Source organism: Peromyscus leucopus, unplaced genomic scaffold (genome assembly GCF_004664715.2).
Source record: "Peromyscus leucopus breed LL Stock unplaced genomic scaffold, UCI_PerLeu_2.1 scaffold_257, whole genome shotgun sequence".
Classification (NCBI taxonomy): Eukaryota; Metazoa; Chordata; class Mammalia; order Rodentia; family Cricetidae; genus Peromyscus; species Peromyscus leucopus.
In genome coordinates, this window is record NW_023505131.1 from 154,907 (window position 1) to 162,250 (window position 7,344).

The following is a 7,344-nucleotide window of genomic DNA, read 5'->3' on the forward strand; positions in this document are numbered from 1 at the left end:
CTCACCAGTGACAGCCAGTGCACAGGAAGGACTGCATGGTGTCCTCCCCATCCCCTGCTCCTGGAAGCACTGTGCCAGGCCGGCAGCAGGTAGACTTCTGCAAAATGGCCTGAATGTGTGGCTATATAGGCCCACGTTCTAGACTCACCGCCTCTTCTGAGTGTCCTGAGACCACTTGAGAAACTCCCCTTTGGGGGCTCTTCATGGCTTAGCTGCAACCACCAGGCTTCGAGATGCATTGGGCCTCTCCTCTGGTGGGTGAGCCCCGAGGACCCAGTGGCAGTTTTTGATGTTCTTTCTGGAGGCTTCCGAATTCTCCCAGACGGTATCTTTCCAGCTGCAGATTGCTTGCGATTTTCAGGCCCCAGGGGATGTGGACTTCCTGTTCAAGCCTGGCCGGCTCTCCTTCCCTGGTTCTACTGAGGGAGCATTATTCTGACTCAGCTGTTTAGGAATTTTTATCACTGTTGAGACCTATCTACCACATAGCCTGGCTGGTTTCAAACTCCTGGACTCCACAGGTCCTCCTGAGTGTTGGGAGACAGACATGGTCCCTGCATCCAGCCTTCATGCTTTCTGAGAACCATCCAGGTCCTCTATATGGCCCCAGAAGCTGCATGGGTGGTGGCTAGGAAGGAGGACTAGGGACAAAATCTCTGCTCTCCTCACTCCAGCCCTAACCGCCGAGGACAAAGCCGCCCTTATCATCCAGTGTGCCTTCCGGCAACATCTGGCCCGAAAGGATCGGCCCACCGTCAGAAGGAGCGCCAGGAGTACCTGGATGAAATGGAGAAGCTGCAGAGAGAGGTGAGCAGGGCCCAGCCACAAGACCCTGGGTGCCAGGACCCGACTGAGGAAGAGGGAAGGTCTGGACAGAGTGTGAAGGGGAGCCGTGACCTTTGGGTTTTAGACGGGGACCTCAAGGTTGTGGGCATGATGTCCGGATTGCACAGTGACCGTGAGTTAAGGACACTGCGGCAGCAGTCTGGGCGTTGGGGACGGTGACCACGGGTCATGCATGTCTTGCAGGCCTACCTGGCCATGGTGCGCCGGGAGCAGGAGGAGGCGCGGCGGCAGCGCGAGCAGGAGGAGGCGGCGGAGCGCGCGCGGCGGGAGGAGCTGCAGCGCCGCCGCCGCCTGCTGGAGGCCGCCTTCGAAGGGGACCTGGGCGAGATCCGCGCGGTGCTTAAGGAGGTCCGTGCGGCGGCGGCAGCGGGTGGGCGGGAAGGGGCGGGCGCCGGGGTGACACTGCCCTGCGCCCAGGTGGATCAGCTGCTGACGCGCGAGGGCGTGGGCCACGACGAGGCGGGCAAGGCTCGGCGGCTGCAGAGGCGCGTGGCCACTGTGGAGTGCGAGGACAGCCACGGGAACACGCCTCTGTCCGAGGCGGCGGCGGGCGGGCAGCCCATGGCCATCCAGCTGCTGGCGGAGCTGGGTGCCAACCCCAACAGCAAGGTGGGCGCGGTGCGCGCGGCGGCGGCGTGGCCCGGTCCCCGCCGCGCTCAGGGAGCCCTTTCCGCAGGGCGCCTTCGGCCGCACGCCGCTCTACCGGGCTGCCTTTGGGGGCCACCTGGAAGCCGTGAGGTGCTTCTGAAGCTCGGAGCAGACCCCGGGTGTACGCGCGATGACGGGAGCACTCCGGAGCAGGTGTGGCCCTGGCACGCACACATCCCTATTCCAAAGGTTTCTGGTGTGGTGGTGCACATCTGTAATCCAGGACTGGGCAAGTGGATGGATAGGAGTTCCAGGCCAGAAGCCTGGCAGAGAGACCCTGTCTCATAAGGAAAACAAAACAAAACAAAACAAAAATGTCGACAGGATTCAGGATCCCTAGGTTCTGCATCTGGTTCCACCCCACCGCCGCCGCAGGTTTCTGAACATTGGTTTGTTGTTTGCTAGGAGACACCTTCTGTGCAGTTTATTTTAGCGCCATGTGCCCTGGCTGGCTACCCGCCGACATACAGCTGCAGATTAGAAACAGTCCTCTCCTGGCCTCAGAGGTTGGCCAGGTATCCCAGGTGCTTAGGCAACTGGGATGCACGCTAGTTTGCTCTTCCTGTGTCTTCCTGCTCTGTCGGTGGAACTGACTCCCAGCTGGAGGGAGTGCTGTGGTGCCCAGGCTGAGCACTGGGAACATGTGGGTCCCGGTCCCGGTTGGAGGTCGCTGCTGAGGCTCACTCAGCTGTGGGGCAACTCAGAGAAGCCAGGCCAGGAAGTGCCTCTGCCTTCTGTTTGTTGTTTATACACGCAGAGACATACACAGATAGACAGACAGACAGACAGACAGACAGACAGACACACACACACCACACACAATGACTCACTTCATATCCCGGGTTGGCCAGGAACATCCTGATCCTTCTGCCTTAGACTCTACAGTTCTGGGGTCACAGGTGTTGGGTACCACCCTGACCTTACCTTTATTTCCTTTAGGTCACCTGAATTTAAGCTAGTCACCCCATATCTCACCCCTCAAGCTGAGGGTGCTGCCGGCAATGGCAGGGTGGGTGTCAGGCCTTTGGGCAAACACTTGCTTCTGCGCCCTTGAAGGGGCATCGGGTTCTTTGCCCAGCCTGGGACCCCAGCTCAGGCGCCACTTCCGGCTTTGCTTCCTGTGGACACTTCTCTGGGGTCTAGCCTAAGCTCCTGGGCTAGCAGGTGAAGTCTACAGGTGAACGGTACAGCAGGAGTCTGGGGATTCAGAGAGTGCCCAAGAGCCAGTGCCTGGAGGACACAGAGGGTCAATTGGGCAGCCACAGGGCTGGTAACTGGGGAGGTGTCCTAAATCTTAGCTGTCACAAGGACACCCATCTCAACCCGAGGTACCAGAGCCACTCACTGGCAGCCCACAGGCCAAGAAAGGAGTTCTGATCTGAGTCTCATACCGGAACAAAATCAACTCAGCAGAGCTGAGATTTCAGCGTAAACAGTGACCCACTAAGTTTTTAGACACAGGGAGTATCTCTGGGCCCTAGGGCATGCAGAAGCCTTCTTAGAAACCACACGGAGAAGACAGAAGTTTCGAAAAGCTGGGCTTCACCAAGCTGAAGAGCACACTAATAGGGCAGGGGAGACACCGTGATCACAGAGGTGTTTTCCCAGGGCGAGGCTTATCCATTGCACTCCAGATGTGCTGACCCCTGCGATTTCCCCACATGTGGGAAACTCGATGGCATAATTAGTGGTGGTGGGGGACTGCGTTCACACTCTTCTCTGAAGGGGGGAAAAAAAGAAAGAAAAGAAAGAAAGGAAAGTTTCCTTCACAAGACCCTGACAAGAAGTAATGGCCAGCTACGGGGAGAAACCGGCCACTAATCATATATCTGACCAAGGACACTCCCCTGGGGCATATAAGCAAATTCCATCTCAACAGCAAATAAGCGTTGTCCTGCCATGACAGACAGGGAGGAGCGTGTCCTGTGTGAGCACACACGTGACAGCTGAAGTGACGGAAGGGATGAACCGGTGCTGGCAAGCTGTAGACAACCTGGAGTCTCATGCCTTGCTGCACACACGACCAAGGGCTGCCCTGCGGACTTTGAAGATCTAAACACACTGTGTCCCTCAGCGGCCGTTCCTGGGCACTTAGCCCAGCGGACTGAAGCTTCTGTTCCCATAACAATGTCCGCTGAAGCTTGCATGGCAAGAGCCCCAAACTGGACACAGTCCGGATACAGATATCCTTCATGGCGAAAGCCGGCACACCCACAGCTTGGACCGCCTTTCAGCCAGGAGGATGGAGGCAATGATTGGCAGCAACTCGCATAACCCTCCAGGCAACTATGAGAAAAAGTCCCTCCCGCAGCGCTAAGTCCACGATTCCATCCCAAAGTGGTGAAATGATAAAAATGAAGTCAGATTGGTGGTTTTTACAGAAGGGAGAAGAGGAGTGGCGGTGGTGGTGGGGGGAGGGGACAAGGACAGTGGCGTGCTGAGGTGGTGGGTCCGGAAGATCGTATTGAGTGAATTCATCAACTCGTTCTTATGTTCGCCGGACTCGGGCATCAGTTAACTGCAGTAACTTGCCACGTGTCGTGTGTTATGTTACGTCTTCCTTTCAATTAGCTCAGTCTTTATCCTGCACTTCATTAACTTATTAAACCGACCTGCTCATGGACACCCATCAACGCACCACGCCGCTCTCTGGTGCTCTTGGTTTCCACTGAGTGCAGCTCTTCTATCCACAGGCCAACCCCCCCAAGTCTGTAAGCCGTTTCCACACACCAGACGGCAACGGCCCAGCTCTGCGGGACCACAGATAACCATCAAGTTCCTTGGCAAAAATCCTGGCACATAGTTCTCAATAAATATTCTTTTAGATAAGTGCCGTGGATAGTCCACTCCATAGTATAAAACTGTAAGGAAATGTGAGAAGTGGAGAGGGTAAGAGCTGTGTTCCTAGGGTGGACAGGCGGAGAGTGGTGATTTTAAGGAAGGTGTCCAGGATGGATCTGTCCAAGGAGGCGTCAAACCGGAGGGATCTAGAGGCGAGGACATGGGTGCTATGATGTCCAAGGATGGAGCTGACCAGGGAAGACACTGGACAAAGGTGTCAGAGCATACCCTCTGTAGGTGGTGGGTGGGCCAGTGCCATCTGATGTTGCTCAACACCAAGGAGCTCAGATCTGTGAAGGGCAATGCTGTGAAGGGCAGTGAAGGGCCCAGGCAGCCCTCGGGGGCGGTGTCTTGACCGAGGCTTGCAGCAACCGGGTGTTGATCGGTAGGCTATGAAGAGCAGGCAGTCCCTGAATTTCTGAAACTAAACTTAGGCTCCCTGCAAAGCCGCTGAATCTGAAAGATTATGCGTTTGTCTCTGTCGGGCTTTGAGCCAAGTTGGGGCAACAGACAGGGCCTGACTCTAAGGCATCGGCACGAGGGGGCTGGACAGACATACTTCGTGCGGGTCAGCCGCATCCCCAGCCTTCTCTGTAGACCCTTCTCCATCTCTCCTCCAGTATCTGTGGATGATGGCCGAGTCTGCCAGGCCTTATCATCCCTCTTCTTCCTGTGACCTCATGAGCATCATCTCTGCTTTTCACAGCCAGGCTAGGAAGAAAATGTTGAGATCACACGTGTAAATCATCGCACTCAGGTCTCTGTGGCTCTTAGAGGTTGTGTCCTAGAAGGGCAGGTCTTCAGGCGGACAGCAGATTACAGCATCTCCAGACAACGGTGTCTGTGCCTGTAGTGCGGGCAGCCTAGAGGCCTTGGTGGCCTAGCATGAGTGGTAGATGGAGGCAAGCCTGGTTGGTGGGCAGCTGGAGAGGGGCAAAAGTGGCCCTGGGAGCTCTGCCCCTGGAGCTGGGTCTGCTTGGATGTGGACAGATTGCCCAGGGGACCTGTGGTCTTGGCTTGTGATCTCTCAGTTCCCAGCCACGGCACCCTAGCCTTTCCAAATCCTCTTAAAAAGGGAGCGCCTCCTTCCTAGGCCGGCAGGCCACTCAGACACACACGGCTCTCTAAGCCCCGAATGCCTTGTCCTCACTCAGGTGCCTCGCTGGTGACCGTGGCCAGCGTGCTGCAGTCGTGGGACCTGAGCCTCACAGAAGCCATGCTCCAGAACATGGAGGCTGAGAAGGAGCGCAGGGCTCAGGAGATCCAGAAGCACAAGGAGCCGAGGCCAAGCGGTGCGCCAAGGGGGGGGGGGGACGTGACAGGGCACAGAGGGGGTGTGGTGATGGCAAACAACATGGCCGACTTTGACCAGCCCGGCTTCTTCCCACGCAGCATCAACCTCAAGGTGCAGCAGCTGGCTAAGGAGCAGCAGAGGTGTCACAAGGAGGTGAGCTGTGACCTAGGCCTCCCTCCGGGAAGAAAACTGGCGGGTGGGCGGGGGGGGGGGGTAGGGGGAGTGGGGTGGGGAGCTGAGAGCTGAAGGTCGGCGGGGGTGAGTTGCTGCAAGCCTTGTCTGCCCGCAGCTACAACAGGCCTACTGTGAGCTCAACCGAGGATCACGGAGCATGATAAGTGTGAGAGGAAGGGCATGGGCAAGACGGAGCTCACACTGCAGGTGCCTCTGTGCTTCCTACATCTCCCCATGCCCCATACCGCTCTGGGGTCCCCTTCCAACTCCTTGGGGGGCGTGGGTGGAGAGCCAGGAGGTCCCGGCAGGTTGACCTCTTGTACCTGGCAGTCACCCCCACCCCCCACCCTCCCACAAAGCAGGTGGTGACGCCGAGGGGACGGGGAGAGCATGGTCGGCGTGGCCCCTTTTCTAGGCCATCAAGGACGCAGAAGCCCAAGTGGACAGGCTGCGGCAGGAGGCACAAAAGGCCGAGGAGACGCTGGCCATGGCCAGGCTGGAGCTGCGGGAGCAGACCCAGGAGGGTGGGCATGGCTGCGGTGGGGCAGCTGGGGGACCCGGAGGGAGACCAGGGAGGGTGGGCATGGCTGTGGTGGGGCAGCTGGGGGACCCGGAGGGGAGACACCAGGGAGGGTGGGCATGGCTGCGGTGGGGCAGCTGGGGGACCCGGAGAGGAGACGCCAGGGAAGGGATTGAGCACTTCCCGTGTTCCTCAGTCTGGCACCTCCACAGATGAGACAGAAGCCCCTGGGCTCAAGTGCAAGGTCACGGAGCTTCACGACGTGCTGATGAAGGATGTAGGTGACCGAATCCGAGCTGATGGACGGTCAGTATCCAGGCTGGGTGTGGGTACAAAGTCAGAGGTGCCCACGGACGGCAGTGACCAGGTGGCTGCCTTCAGGTGGCCCCTTGTCATCGACCCTTCTGGCCAGGCAGCCACGTTCCTGAGATATCAGGACACCAACTACGTGGACACCGTAAACCCGGAGCACTTGAGACCCGAGACGATCCGGCTGGCCCTGCTTGGGGCAATCAGGTATGCGGGCAGGGCCCAGGACAGCCCCCTCCCCGGCCTTTACCTGCCTCCTCACCAGACACACATGCAGGTAGGGAAGCCGCTGGTGTTTGACCTGCGGGAAATGGACCTGTTCCCAGTCGTGCAGCAGCAGCTGGAGGCGGTGCAGCCTGGCCTGGCGCAGGCGCTGTTGAGTCGAGGGCTGCTGGCACAGGAGGGCTATCTGTCCCTGCTGCGGCCCACTGACGGACCGAGTACGACCCCTCCCAGTTCAAGAGGCACGCCTGGACCACTTCCGCCTCTTCTTCGTCACCCGAGTTCAGTGGCACCAGCTGACCAGCTGCAGACCCTGCTCCCAGTGCGCGTGCAGCTGTCCAGTGGAGGACTCTAGTCGAACCCCAATAAAGCACGTGCCCCAGGCATTTATGTGAGCAGTCCACATCCCCAGCCTGGACCCAGGCAGGAGGACAGCGGCTTTTGAATCCCACAGGGGAACAGGTGCCAGGGTAAGGGTGAAGGGCGTGGG

The 7,344-nt window shown here is 58.5% G+C and overlaps 1 non-coding gene and 1 pseudogene across 1 annotated transcript; both read left to right on the forward strand.

The window, feature by feature from the left end:
• The first annotated feature begins 498 nt into the window (after positions 1-498).
• On the forward strand, positions 499-7,240 carry LOC119087198 (annotated as a pseudogene).
• Positions 3,054-3,216, forward strand: LOC114694402. Its single transcript, XR_003734700.1, has one exon. It is a non-coding gene; the product is annotated as a U1 spliceosomal RNA (small nuclear RNA).
• Positions 7,241-7,344: the final 104 nt, after the last annotated feature.